The sequence below is a fragment of the Salvelinus fontinalis genome, chromosome 6, assembly GCF_029448725.1.
Source record: "Salvelinus fontinalis isolate EN_2023a chromosome 6, ASM2944872v1, whole genome shotgun sequence".
NCBI classification, from domain to species: domain Eukaryota; kingdom Metazoa; phylum Chordata; class Actinopteri; order Salmoniformes; family Salmonidae; genus Salvelinus; species Salvelinus fontinalis.
The window spans coordinates 44,760,473-44,776,012 of NC_074670.1; the positions used below are offsets into that span (position 1 = coordinate 44,760,473).

General features: G+C 43.3%; 1 protein-coding gene across 1 annotated transcript in view; it reads left to right on the top strand.

The window, feature by feature from the left end:
• LOC129857883 (5-hydroxytryptamine receptor 4-like) overlaps positions 1–15,540 on the top strand; it is a 181,413-nt gene that overhangs the window by 144,813 nt on the left and 21,060 nt on the right. The window contains exon 8 of the mRNA XM_055926558.1: positions 6,513–6,597. The gene's annotated coding sequence lies outside the window, so the exon portion shown is untranslated. The remainder of the gene's footprint in view (positions 1–6,512; positions 6,598–15,540) is intronic.

Consider the following 15,540-nt stretch of genomic DNA (forward strand, 5'->3'; position numbering starts at 1 on the left):
ATACAGGAAATATTAAGAATATTAAGAAACTCAGTTCCAATATCATATTTACATGTAAGTGTAAGATAGACAGAGTAGCAGCAGCTTGCATGTTAGTGGGTGCAGTGGTGGAAAAAGTACCCAATTGTCATACTCGAGTAAAAGTAAAGATACCTTCATTGAAAATGTGAAAGTTACCCAGTAAAATACTACTTGAGTAGAAGTATCAAAAGTAAATGTAATTGCTCAAATATACTTAAGAATCAAAAGTAGAAGTATAAACATTTTAAATTCCTTATATTAACTTATGGCTGCAAGCCCGACGTCGGTACACTTATGACAACAGCCAGCTCAAGTGCAGGGCGCGAAATTCAAAATATATATTTTTTAAATATTTAACTTTCACACATTAACAAGTCCAATACAGCATATGAAAGGTACACATCTTGTCAATCCAGCCAACATGTCCGATTTTTAAAATGTTTTACAGCGAAAACACCACGTATATTTATGTTAGCTCACCACCAAATACAAAAAAGGACAGACATTTTTCACAGCACAGGTAGCATGCACAAAGCCAACCTAACTAATCAAGAACCAACCAAACTAACCAACAAACAACTTCATCAGATGACAGTCTTATAACATGTTATTCAATAAATCTATGTTTTGTTTGAAAAATTTGCATATTTCAGGTATAAATCATAGTTTACATTGCAGCTACAATCAGAAATTGCACCGAAAGCAGACAGAATAATTACAGACACCAACGCCAAATAACTAAATACTCATCATAAAACATTTCTGAAAAATACATAGTGTACAGCAATTGAAAGACAGGCATCTTGTAATTCCAGCCAATATTTCCGATTTATCAAGTCTTTTACAGCAAAAACACAATATAGCGTTATATTAGCTTACCACAATAGCCAAAAACACAAGCAATTTCCCAGTAGCAAAAGTAAGCGATCGTAACAAACAAGCAAAAGATATATAATTTTTGACTAACCTTGATTTTCTTCCTCAGATGACAGTCCTATAACATGAGGTTATACATACATTTATGTTTTGTTCGAAAATGTGCATATTTAGAGCTGAAATCAATGGTTACACATTGTGCTAACTTAGCTACTTTTTCCCACTACGTCCGGATTTTTCCTGACACTTTTTCTGACACACATATTCTGACCAAATAGCTATTCATAAACATAACTAAAAAATACATGTTGTATAGGAAATGATAGATCCATTAGTTGTTAATGAAATCGCAGTGTTAGAATTCTAAAAATAACTTAATTACGATATGCAGCTTCGGTATAGCTAGAGTACCCAAACGTTGGGCGCCCACGACTAGTTCACATGTACGACAGATATATGAAATAGCATCATAAAATGTTTCTTACTTTTGCTGATCTTCCATCAGAATGTTGGACAAGGTGTCCTTTGTCCAGAACAATCGTTGTTTGGATTTAGAACGGCAACTTTCCCTCTTCAATTAGCACGCGCACTAGCCAAGTGGCACGGATCTCTCCATCGTCAACAAAGTCAGAGAACGGAACACGGCAAAACTCCCCCAAAAAATTCAATAATCTGATTAAACTATATTGAAAAAACATACTTTACGATGATATGGTCAGATGTATCAAATAAAATCAAAGCCGGAGATATTGGTTGTCCATAACGGCAGCTAAACAGAAGGCAATCCCACTGTCCACCTCGCTCTCCCAAGAGTACCGGAAATGAGGGACACGTCATACAAAGAGCTTGTATTCAACTTCAGACCAAGATAAACACAAAATTTCTTCTCTCACAGCCTCTTGACATCCAGGGGAAGGTCTATGAAGTGCACGTAGACTTTGCGTATCATGCCCATGTATAGGCAGGAAGTAGAACAGAGCATCGATTTCAGACTTTCCACTTCCTGGTCAGGAAGTTTGTGCCAAATGAGTTCTGTTTGACTCACAGATATAATTCAAACGGTTTTAGAAACTAGAGAGTGTTTTCTATCCAATAGTAATAATAATATGCATATTGTACGAGCAAGAATTGAGTACGAGGCCGTTTGAAATGGGCATCTTTAATCAGAGCTACTCAATACTGCCCCTGCAGCCATAAAAAGTTAAGCAATGCAGACGGACACATTTTCTAGTTTTCTATTTATTTACACTCCAACACTCAGACATCATTTACAAACGAAGCATGTGTTTATTGAGTCCGCCAGATCAGTGGCAATAGGGATGACCAGGGATGTTCTCTTGATAAGTGTGTGAATTAGACCATTTTCCTGTCTTGCTAAGCATTCAAAATGTAACGAGTACGTGTGGGTGTCTGGGAAAATGTATGGAGCCGGCCCTGGTCCCACCTGTCCATAGACTTTATTACCGGGTTACCCCCATCCCAAGGGCTTACCACTATCCTGGTGGTTGTCTAACGTTTTTCCAAGGCAGCCCATTTCATCGGACATTGTCTTGGTTTGTGGGCCCCAGTTCGTCGCACAGTTTTGGAAAGCCTTCTTCTACCTGTTGGGGGTGTCTGGGAATCTCTCCTCGGGGTTCCACCCACAGTCGAATGGGCAAACGGAGAGGGCCAACCAGGAGCTTGAGAAGTTCCTCCGCTGTTTCGTCTCCACCCAGGCCAGTAACTGGAGCAAGTTCCTCGTCTGGGCAGAGGATGCTCAAAACACACTGCCGAACTCGACCACTGGACTGCCACCGTTCCAGTGTCAGTTCGGGTCCTCCCCCCCATGTTTCCTGAACAGGAGGCCGAAGTGGGGGTGCTATCAACCGAGGCGTTCATTCGACGATGTCGCCGCACCTGGATCAGAGCACGATCCTCCTTGCTCCACTCCTCTGCCCGACACCAACACCAGGCAAACCAGCACTGATGGCCTCTTTGGCTCCTCCGACGGGTCAAAGGGTGTGGCTGTCCACCCGTGATCTTCCCTTAAAGGTGGAGTCGCCGAAGCTCGCTCCACGCTACATAGGACCATTCAAGATCCTGAGTCTCATCATCCTGGTCACCTATCGTCTCCAGCTTCCCAGGTCTATGAGGGTCTGTCAATCCTTCCATGTCTCCTGTCTCAAGCTGGTAAGGACCAGTCCCTTCTCTCCACCCACAGCTGCCCCTCCGCACCCTCGACTTGTTGATGGTTGCCCGGCCTACGCTGTCTGGTGTCTGTTGGAGGCTCGTGGGTCTGAGGCACCCTGCAGTACCTGGTGGACTGGGAGGGCTACGGCCCCGAGGAGCGGGCGTGGGTGCCTACCCGGGATGTCCTAGATCCGGACTTGTTTGGGACTTCAAATCAAATTGTATTGGTCACATACACATGGTTAGTAGATGTTAATGCGAGTGTAGCGAAATGCTTGTGTTTCTAGTTCTGACCATGCAGTAATATCTAACAAGTAATCTAACAATTTCACAACAACTACCTTTTACACACAAGTGTAAAGGAATGAATAAGATTATGTACATATAAATACTGTATATTCATGAGTGATGGCCGAACGGCATAGGCAAGATGCAGTAGATGGTATAGAGTAAAGTATATACATATGACATGTTTAATATAGGCATTGTTTAAAGTGACTAGTGATACATTTATTACATCCTTTTTTTTATTATTGAAGTGGCTAGAGATTTGAGTCAGTATGTTGGCAGCGGCCACTCTATGTTAGTGATGGCTGTTTAACAGTCTGATGGCCTTGAGATAGAAGCTGTTTTTCAGCCTCTCGGTCCCAGCTTTGATGCACCTGTACTGACTTAGCCTTCTGGATGATAGCGGGGTGAACAGGCAGTGGCTCGGGTGGTTGTTATCCTTGATGATCTTTTTGGCCTTCCTGTGACATCGGGTGGTGTAGGTGTCCTGGAGGGCAGGTAGTTTGCCCCTGGTGATGCGTTGTGCAGACCTCACTACTCTCTGGAGAGCCTTACGGTTGTGGGCGGAGCAGTTGCCGTACCAGGCGGTGATACAGCCCGACAGGATGCTCTCGATTGTGCATCTGTAAAAGTTTGTTAGTGTTTTTGGTGACAAGCCAAATTTCTTCAGCCTCCTGTTGCGCCTTCTTCACCACGCTGTCTGTGTGGGTGGACCATTTCAGTTTGTCCGTGATGTTTACGCCGAGGACCTTAACATTTTTCACCTTCACTACTGTCCCGTCGATGTGGATAGGGGGCTGCTCCCTCTGCTGTTTCCTGAAGTCCACGGTCATCTCCTTTGTTTTGTTGACGTTGAGTGTGAGGTTATTTTTCTGACACTACACTCCGAGGGCCCTCACCTCCTCCTTGTAGGCCGTCTCGTTGTTGTTGGTAATCAAGCCTACCACTGTGGTGTCGTCTACAAACTTGATGATTGAGTTGGAGGCGTGCATGGCCACGCAGTCATGGGTGAACAGGGAGTACAGGAGAGGGCTGAGAACGCACCCTTGTGGGGCCCCAGTGTTGAGGGTCAGCGGGGTGGAGATGTTGTTTCCTACCCTCACCACCTGGGGGCGTCCCATCAGAAAGTCCAGGACCCAGTTGCACAGGGCCTGGGTCTCGAGCTTAATGATGAGTTTGGAGGGTACTATGGTGTTGAATGTTGAGCTGTAGTCGATGAACAGCATTCTGGACCTACGTGCTGGTTGCCCTGGCTTGTAAGTAAGCATTTCCCTGTAAGGTCTACACCTGTCAGTGTGCCAGTTTTTACATTATGAAATTGCAAACTAATGTATGTTTGACACAGCTGAAAATAGATGCTTAGAGCTTTTTTCTTTTGTCAGCTCGGACAATTTAGTCAGTTAGACGTGACTTGAACCTGTGTGCTTCTTCTGCTGAGTTTGCTGAGTCTGAGTCTGAGCACAACCATCCAGCACGTTACAGCTGATAGCCCTCGCTGGGACTATTACAGTGGGATGCCCATTAGGTAACTGTCATACTCACACCTTCCCCTTTCAGCCAGTTTGAGTGCTGTCTTTTCCTGTGACCTCACAGCAGTGTTGTTATAGAGCACATAGGGAGACAGTCCATTGTTGGATTCTTTGTACTGTAGATTCAGTATCCTATCCACTCCTGTCTTTACCCAGCAGTGAGAGTTGAGTTGTTGTTGTTTACTGAAGAAGAATGGCACCAAACAAGCAGCCGAGCCCGTAGTTAGCACCTGATAGCCTCATTGATTAAGGCTACGTGTATACTGTGTACATTCTCGTATTTGCTTTTACATGCCGAGCACATAATGTACATCATTTGGGGTTTCTGTATGTGCTGCTAACCACATATATGACTTTTAAAGCTCCGAAATAAAGACAGAGCAAGTCTGACTCACCTGGTTCAAGGGTCTTTCATTATCTGTCTTCCGAGAGCCTTTTGCCATCTCAAACCTTCCTCTATATTGTTAGACTCTTTCAACTACTTCTTTGATTTACTTTAATGTTGGTGTGCTGCATTTTCTCAGTTTGTCCTTAATCCTTACGTCTATTGGCGCACCGTGAAGTAACATAATAACAAAAAAAGCCAGAATCCGTCAGTTTAAGCTAGAGATATCATTTGTTTTGCATGGGCTAGGTTTCAATCCACCGCATCCACTCGATGTCATGCTGCATCTGCAGTGGAAAGTGACAGAGCTACAGCGTTGTTTGTCAGACCAGGAGGCATCCCAAAAATCTGTCTTCTTACAGAAATGTCTGTAGCGTCCGAACAGGTTGGCCTACGGACTAAAGATGAGACTCTCACGAACGCGATGGTGTTCTCCAGTTGCTCTACGACCCCCACAAGCCCCACGAGACTTGTCTGATGTCGGTACTGCCGATGTGCCAACTTCTGTCTGTAGTGTCCAAACGGTTTGGGCTACAAACAACTATGACCCCACCATGGAAAGGGGAGATTCTCACGAACACAATGTTTTTCTCGGTTTTGCTCTACGACCCCCACAAGTGTCACATGACTCGTCTGAAGGTAATCTGGTACCGGTTGCCGTTTATGAATTTGTAATTCATTGTGTTTGCTATGGGCTATAGTAGTAAAAGCCAAATTCAATATTTTATCAAATAATTTAGTTTAGAAAACTGTGTATACCTACAGGGGTCTTAAAATTCCAAATTAAATAGCTAAATGATCCATGGTATGACGATCTTAAAACAATTCCATATATTAGCTTAGTGACCTGCGTGCGGAGCTCCTAAAGTATATGGCTGTATGTACACTAGCTGTGTGTTAGTAACTGCTGAATGAGTCACTTGGGTGTGGATTAACCATATTTTCCCCCACTCTCTTTCTCTCTCTCCCACTCCCCTTGTCTTCTCCTCTGCCTTTCTCCCCCTCTTCCTTATGTTTTTCCCTCCCTCCCTCCCTCCCTCCCTCCCTCCCTCCCTCCCTCCCTCCCTCCCTCCCTCCCTCCCTCCCTCCCTCCCTCCCTCCCTCCCTCCCTGCCTCCCTGCCTCTCTCCCTCCCTCCCTGCCTCCCTGCCTCCCTGCCTCTCTCCCTCCCTCCCTGCCTCTCTCCCTCTGTCTGGACTTCTTCTGCCCCCTGCTCTTGCTACCATGTGCCTCCTCCTCCTCCAGTGGCTGCTCCTCTGCCTACAAACTCCTGCTCTGGTTCTGCAACACTAGGCCTGTTCCTGTCTAGTGCTGCTTGACAACCTCTCAAGTGAGTCTATTTCACACCCCCATACTCCCTCAACCTGCTCTGTGTTCTCTGTCAATCTCTCTGACACGCTAGTTCAGGTTACATGCATGTTTGATGTGAAGAGCATGTGATGATGTGCATCTATTTCATTTTAAATTGCATTATTTTATGTTCAATTGCACAAACTAAGAAATGATCGTTTTCTGTATTCTGTATTTTCTCTGTGTGTGCATGCATGTGCTCCTCTCCATGTCTTTAGAGAACTTGAAAGATCTCCCATTACCGGCCAGTCAGACAGATTGTCTGTTGAGCCTGTTGAGTAGCTGAATAGGCCTGACTAACCATTTGTTGCTAATGTCTTTTTTTCCTGTTAATCTAATTCTGGCCTCTGATATAATCCAGTGTGCGCTATCTGCTTGATTAGATTGTAATATAAACTCTACAAGCAGTGTTGGGATTAGGTAATTAATATATTACTTATTACGTTCAACAAAAGTAACATATTACATTATATTATGATATATTACTTTGCGTTACTTTCATGAAAAAAACTCAAATTTTTTGGCTGTCGGAGGGAGGTAGCGAGGTGAGCCGCATGAGCTGTACCAAATATAGGCTACTTACTAACTCAGGTTTTGTCCTTTCATCTGTGGCGCTGCTTTCCTGTGCTAGTCTACAAGTGCTGCGGTATCATATGGGCTGTTTAATTGATTATTATTATAGATTCTGTTAGCCAAACATCTGTACAATCGAAAATCTTTCTCTCGTGCCACCAGTTCTGGTTAGACCGCACATACATGGACCAATAAAGATGTATCGAGCCCACAATTGCCAATAGAAGTGCTATCACAGAAGTGATCAATGGCAAAGATCAGAGGTGCGCCCTCAATCAATTATTATTATTTTATTTATGTACAGATTTGATTATTTTTGGTACTTTTTACAATTTCTTTCTCCCTAATTTCATTATATCCAATTGGTAGTTACAGTCTTGTCTCATCGCTGCCACTCCCGTACGGACTCGGGAGAGGCAAAGGTCGAGAGCCATGCGTCCTCCGAAACACGACCACGCCAAGCCACATTGCTTCTTGACACACAACTCACTTAACCTGGAAGCCAGCTGCACCAATGTGTTGGAGGAAACACCGCACAGCTGGCGACCGAAGTCAGTATGCATGCGCCCAGCCCGCCACAAGGAGGCTTCCTCGCGAGGCTTCCCTCTATACATTCTTATGGACAGCAGCTGTTATGACATTTCTCCAAACACTTTTCTCCATTCTCTTGAGAACTAAATGAGGAAACAAGTCGAGATCGGTTCATGGAAACGCACACGGTAGAGATATTGTCACGACTTGGCGTTCGGCGGTCGACGTCACTGGCTTTCTAGCCATCGCCGCTCCATTTTCCATTTATCCATTTGTTTTGTCTTGTTCCCTGCACACCTGGTTTTCATTCCCCAATCACACTACATGTATTTATTCCTCTGTTCCCCCTCACGTCTTTGTGTGAGATGGTTTCGTGTTACGTGTCATGTTTGACGCGTTACTTCTGGTGTGTGTTTATTCCGTGTTTTAATTCACGAGGTATGTTTATTTGCTTGTGCATATTATTGTGACTGTTTGCGCGTTTTGCAGGTGTTCGACGCAGTTTCGTCCGTCTGTTGGTTTCTTCTGCCTAAATAAAGTGTGCGCCTGTTCACAACTCTCTACTCTCCTGCACCTGACTCTGCTCCCAGTACGCACACCATTGACAGATATGGGCTCACCTTGCAATCTGTACAGGTATTGTTGTTGGAAGAACAGAGCTCTGATGTACTGTTTTCTCATGTCGTTACTTACAATTATTTCTGCTTCTGGAATAAAATATTGTAGACGATCTGAAACAATGGTATAAATAGCCAAGAGTTATAGCACTGGCTCATTAAATGGCAGTCTTTACAGTCTCAGAATAAGAGATGAGTGATGATGAAAGCCTATGCACGATACTGTTTTCTCTTTATCAGTCAAGAAACAGATTCCCAGAAAGACAGAACACCAGCCTTGAATAGCACTCTCGAAAATAGACATACATCAACATATAGTGCATATTAGTTATTCCATTGTTATTCCATTATACTGTATTGACAAGTGTTCTTGCATTGAATCCCTATAGATAACAAGCTGTGGGAGATGGAATGCTAACACATTCTAAACCACCCGCTAGGAGCATTACATACTGCAGAGACCATCTAATTCAAATCTGGTCCTTGAAGCCAATGCTTTTTTCATTCTTCCCCTCTAAGAAGAATGAATTAGACCTAATTATCAGTTGGAACAGAAAACCTAGCAGGGTGATTATCATGAAACCAGGTTTAACCATGTCTGTAGATAATACAGTTACAAAACCATGATGTATCTGCAGAAATATACAATCATTCTGAAGAGTAAGATACATAGTTAATTGCACTGTGTATTATTGTAAATACGTTTAGCATTTTCTTTTGAAGTTTGGACATTTTCCCCCTTAATTCTCATTACCGAAATTTGTCCGGGTTAAAATCTCAGGTCATTTCATACAATTTTACTTTACAAAAACCTAATTTATTTCAATAAAACACAAAGAATGTTGCTGTATTATGTCCAACATTAATAACAATGTTACACTAGTTGAAATTTACATTAAACTATAATATTTATTACGGAAAATGATGTCTTTGGACATGTTTCTCATTACGTAGCACTTTTTCAAGTTCCTGTTAGAACTCCGATCAGTATTTAAATAGTTGTATTCACCCATGCATGATGCATAATCTAGAGGAGTAGCCCTTAGATGAGCACAAGTTAAGTTAATTTATTTGCTTATACGCCATCAGAATGAGGTTCTTATTCTCAAACACCCACTTTACCTTCTCATTACCGAAATGGCTAAAAAGCTGAAATTGGAAAATGTCGGAGAAACATTACATTAACAACATGGAGGCATGAATGGGATTTAGTGATGTGATCAATTGTTCAATTCAAATCAAATTGTATTGGTCAAATACACACATTTAGCAGATTTTATTGTGGGTGTAGCGAGAGATGCTTATGTTCCTAGCTCCAACAGTGCAGTAGTATCTAACAATTCACAACAATACACACCAATCTAAAAAATAAAATAATGGAATTAAGAAATATATAAATATTAGGACGAGCAATGTTGGAGTGGCATTGACCAAAATACAGTAGAATACGGAATATACATATGAAATGAGTAGTGTGTGGACATTATTAAAGTAACTAGTGTTCCATTAATAAAGTGACCAGTGATTCCATGTCTATGTACATAGGGCAGCATATGTACTGTTTGCTGACTCATAATGTCTGTCCCCTATTATTTGCTGATTGAGCTAAACACAAATGTATCATTACCACTTCATTTGCTGTTTTTTGGGGGGGGGGGGGGGTAATGAGAACCTTAATTTCGGTAATGATAATAAGCTAATTGTAATGTATAGTCAATGGGTGTCCTGTGCTGGTGACTTTAATTTATTACTAGGACCACTCCTTACACCTATTATATATGTTTTGGGAAAATATCAGTTATTTGATTAGTAGGGTTTGTTAAGAAATATGTTGTACATAAACCCCATTTAATTTACTTAAAGCCACAATCTGGAGTTTGTGTTTCAGCAAGGAGCATCCCCGCCACTTAAATTAGTATATACTATCACGGCTCAGGCTAAGACCCAGATGCAGACACAGGAGGCGGATAGTACGAGTCTCAGAGTTTATTACAGTACAAGGGGCATGCAATCGGTAGGTCAAGGCAGGCAAAGAGTCGTAATCCAAATCAGAGTCAGGCAGGTACTGGACGGCAGGCAGGATCAGGATCAGGACAGGCAGAAAGGTCAGAACTGGGAAGACTAGGAAAAGCAAAAACTAGAGCACAGGAAACACGGGAACACGCTGGTAGGACTTGGCGGGACAAGACGAACTGGCAACAGACAAACAGGAAACGCAGGTATAAATACATGAGGTAATGGGAGACACCTGGTGGGGGTTGGAGACCATCACAAGACAGTTGAAACAGATCATGGTGTGACATAGCCCTGATTTTCACACTTACCTATACTGTTGTTTGATATCCCAAGACAGTTTTTGGTCCATATCTCACACATTTAGATACTTTATAGGCATATCATGGCATGCATATCATGCCATTTTCCCATAGATGCCATTCAATCCAGAAATACATCTAAAATACCTTACAACCACACATATCCACGTCCTAATACACTAATATTACCATGGATATTATACTTTTTTTAAGTCACTTTGTTACAGTCAAATTCACTTTTGACTTTTGAAAATTCATGTATGTAATTACAGGATTTATGCTGAAATAAGCAGATTTTTTGTCAAGTGCATTAACATCAGTGATTATGCAAGTAATTTGGGATTAACAAATGTCAGTTTGACGATGTGTTGGGTTACTGAATCTCTGATAGATCTCAGTACAGTTTTATAATGGAAAATATGCAACACTCAATACCGAAATTGTCACACCCTGATCTGTTTCACCTGTCTTGTGCTTGTCTCCACCCCCCTCCAGGTGTCACCCATTTTGCCCATTATCCCCTGTGCATTTATACCTGTGTTTTCTCTTTGTCTGTTGCCAGTTAGTCTTGTCTCGTCAAGCCACCAGCGTATTTTACCGTACTCCTGTTAGCTTTAGTCCCTGTTTTCTAGTTCTTCCGGTTTTGACCATTCTGCCTGCCCTGACCTTGAGCCTGGCTGCCGTTCTGTACCTTACCTGGACTTGGATGAGTTTTTTTCTGCCCTGAGTTTTGGAAATAAACTCCTGTGATTCGAACTGTCTGCATCTGGGTCTTACCCTCTCTATGGGTGTACCACAGGCTTCAATTCTCGGGCTGACTCTTTTCTCTGTATATATCAACGATGTCGCTCTTGCTGCGGGTGATTCCCTGATCCACCTCTACGCAGACCACACCATTCTGTATACATCTGGCCCTTCTTTGGACACTGTGTTAACTAACCTCCAAACAAGCTTCAATGCCATACAACACTCCTTCCGTGGCCTCCAACTGCTCATTAACTCTAGTAAAACCAAATGCATGCTCTTCAACCGATCGCTGCCCACACCCGCCCGCCTAGCATCACTACTCTGGACGGTTCTGATCCAGAATACGTGGACAACTACAAATACCTAGGTGTCTGGCTAGACTGTAAACTCTCCTTCCAGACTCATATCAAACATCTCCAATCCAAAATCAAATCTAGAATCGGCTTTCTATTTCGCAACAAAGCATCCTTCACTCACGCCGCCAAACTTACCCTAGTAAAACTGACTATCCTCCCAAGGAGCCACCATTGGGAGACACGAGGAGTTACTTTGAGGTCTTATGGAAGGATTACAGACATTGGCGAAATGCCATGACTGTGCCTTGAATATGTTGCTGGAGCTATTCCGTGGATTGTAACCTCCCAGCCCCTCAGTAACCCTGCTGTCAGCAGTGCGTCTCTATAGGCCACCCTGGCTTCTCGAGATCCCCGCTTACCACCTCCGGAACGCTTCACTGGAGAGGCAGGACCCCGTCGGGCGTTTCTCTCCCAGTGTTCCCTCATCTTCAAGGTTGACGCTTCGGACGGAGTCGGGGCTGTCCTGTCCCAGGGATCTGCCCTGGACCTTAAGCTGCATCCCTGCGGCTTCTTCTCCCATCTTCTTAACGCCACCGAGAGGAATTACGATGTGGAAAATCAAGAACTACTCACGGTGAAGATGGCATTGGAGGAGTGGAGGCACTGGTTAGAGGGGGCGGAACATCCATTCATTTTGTGGACGGCTCACAAGAACCTGGAATATCTCCGCAACGCCAAGCGTCTCAAATCCAGGCAAGCTCAATGGGCCCTGCTTTTAACTCGGTTCAACTTTACCATCTCCTACCGCCCTGGGTCCAAGAATGTTAAGCCTGGCGCGCTTTCACACCGCTATTGCCCCGCTGCTACACCCTCGGACCCCGAGACCATCCTTCCTACCTCGTGTCTGGCAGCTGCACTCATCAGGGGAATAGAGAACCAGGACTGTGAGGCGCAGACCTCGGGGGTGGGGGGCCCGTTTACAATAGAAAAACAACATAATTGTATGTTCTTAGGCCAAAACAATGCTTTAACCACATCAGGAGACCAGTTTTGAGGTCTAGGGAAGAAAATAATAAATACATTTGGGACGGTATAGTTGCCCTTTAATTTCATTTGCGCAGCTCAAGAGACGGATGTTTGACTGGCGGTGTTTCTTCATGCGCGTTAGCAGAGTTCACGAAACAAAATACCCCCTATTGATGAAATAATCATGATATATCATTCTGCCAGGTAAGCCTACTTTGCAGTTAACATTTAATTTGGAAAGTTTTATGGGAAAGCCTTTAGAAATGACATTGCTAACTGCCTACACAAAGTGGTAGTCACAGTAGTTGCAGACATTCACATGTCATTACTTCTTCGGAAAGTTGTGTGTACAGTCGTGGGCAATTTTGGGCAGTTTTGAGAATGACACAAATATTAATTTCCACAAAGTTTGCTGCTTCAGTGTCTTTTGATATTTTTGTCAGATGTTACTATGGAATACTGAAGTGTAATTACAAGCATTTCATAAGTGTCAAAGGCTTTTATTGACAATTACATGAAGTTGATGCAAAGACTCAATATTTGCAGTGTTGACCCTTCTTTATCAAGACCTCTGCAATCCGCCCTGGCATGCTGTCAATTAACTTCTGGGCCACATCCTGACTGATGGCAGCCCATTCTTGCATATTCAATGCTTGGAGTTTGTCAGAATTTGTGGATTTTGTTTGTCCACCCGCCTCTTGAGGATTGACCACAAATTCTCAATGGGATTAAGGCCTGGGGAGTTTCCTGGCCATGGACCCAAAATATCGATGTTTTGTTCCCCGAGGCACTTAGTTATCACTTTTGCCTTATGGCAAGGTGCTCCATCATGCTGGAAAAGGCATTGTTCGTCACCAAACTGTTCCTGGATGGTTGGGAGAAGTTGCTCTCGGAGGATGTGTTGGTACCATTCTTTATTCATGGCTGTGTTCTTAGGCAAAATTGTGAGTGAGCCCAATCCCTTGGCTGAGAAGCAACCCCACACATGAATGGTCTCAGGATGCTTTACTGTTGGCATGACACAGGACTGATGGTAGCGCTCACCTTGTCTTCTTTGGACAAGCCTTTTCTGGATGCCCCAAACAATCGGAAAGGGGCTTCATCAGAGGAAAAAATGACTTTACCCCAGTCCTCAGCAGTCCAATCCCTGTACCTTTTGCAGAATATCAGTCTGTCCCTGATGTTTTTCCTGGAGAAGTGGCTTCTTTGCTGACGTTCTTGACACCAGGCCATCCTCCAAAAGTCTTCACCTCACTGTGCGTGCAGATCCACTCACACCTGCCTGCTGCCATTCCTGAGCAAGCTCGTACTGGTGGTGCCCCGATCCCGCAGCTGAATCAACTTGAGGAGACAGTCCTGGCGCTTGCTGGACTTTCTTTGGCGCCCTGAAGCCTTCTTCACAACAATTGAACCGCTCTCCATGAAGTTCTTGATGATCCGATAAATTGTTGATTTAGGTGCAATCTTACTGGCAGCAATATCCTTGCCTGTGAAGCCCTTTTTGTGCAAAGCAATGATGACGGCACATGTTTCCTTGCAGGTAACCGTGGTTGACAGAAGAAGAACAATGATTCCAAGCACCACCCTCCTTTTGAAGCTTCCAGTCTGTTATTCGAACTCAATCAGCAGGACAGAGTGATCTCCAGCCTTGTCCTCGTCAACACTCACACCTGTGTTAACGAATCACTGACATGATGTCAGCTGGTCCTTTTGTGGCAGGGCTGAAATGCAGTGGAAATGTTTTGGGGGGATTCAGTTCATTTGCATGGCAAAGAGGGACTTAATAATTAATTGCAATTCATCTGGCCACTCTTCATAACATTCTGGAGTATATGCAAATTGCCATCATACAAACTGAGGCAGCAGACTTTGTGAAAATTAATACATATGTGACATATGTAAATGACAAAGATAGAACTGTGCATGGTGATTTTCTACACTCAGAGTCGTTATTCACATCATAAGATGGAATTCCCCTCGACAATGGCTACAAATTGAGGGAAACAAACATTATTTCCCATTGACCCTCATTGTAAGAGATACAACTCAGTTGTACATTTTTTTGTTATACAGAAATAACAAAATATGACGAAAAAAGCTGCTGTGTTGTTCAATGTACATGTAACCAGGTCAAAAATCCCGACCTACGCTTTTCATAGCCCAAAGGCCAGTGACATTGAGTCATTTCATGTTACTGTCCAAAGAGAATGTATGCAGGTGGCTATACATTCGTATCCCCCGCTGACCGGTTCGTACATAAACAATTCTCCATTCAGGCTGCAAAGGTGTCGATATCTTCCTTAACTTGATTTAATGACGAGAAGGCGGGATTTTTGGGGGAAAATATTCATACTTTCTTTATGAAACACAATTTTCCACCACCATGCTATGGTGGCCTAATGCTACTTCCTGACAGTGTGTACAGTTTTCATACCAAGGGTAAATAACATATTACTGCAACTTGATTGGCTGAACAAGATACACAACATCCAGGACTTGCGTTTAGCCACTCTAGCATGGTGGTGGAAAATGGTGTCTCATAAAGATATTTTACAAATGTTCTTATGCCTTCTCGCTATTAAATTGAGTTTAGGAGGAAATCAACACATTTGCAGCCTGAATGGAGAATGTTTTATGTATGAACCGGTCTACATGGGATACGAATATGCCTGCTGCGTATATTCCCTTTTGAAGGTTAGATGAAATGACAATCTGCCGGCCTTTAGGCTACGGTTCACAATGCTCCCTCATAGAGCCCTGTGGCTTCAGGTTATTTGGCGTAGGAAATGTGGGGACGCATTGTCCAGGTAAACTGGGT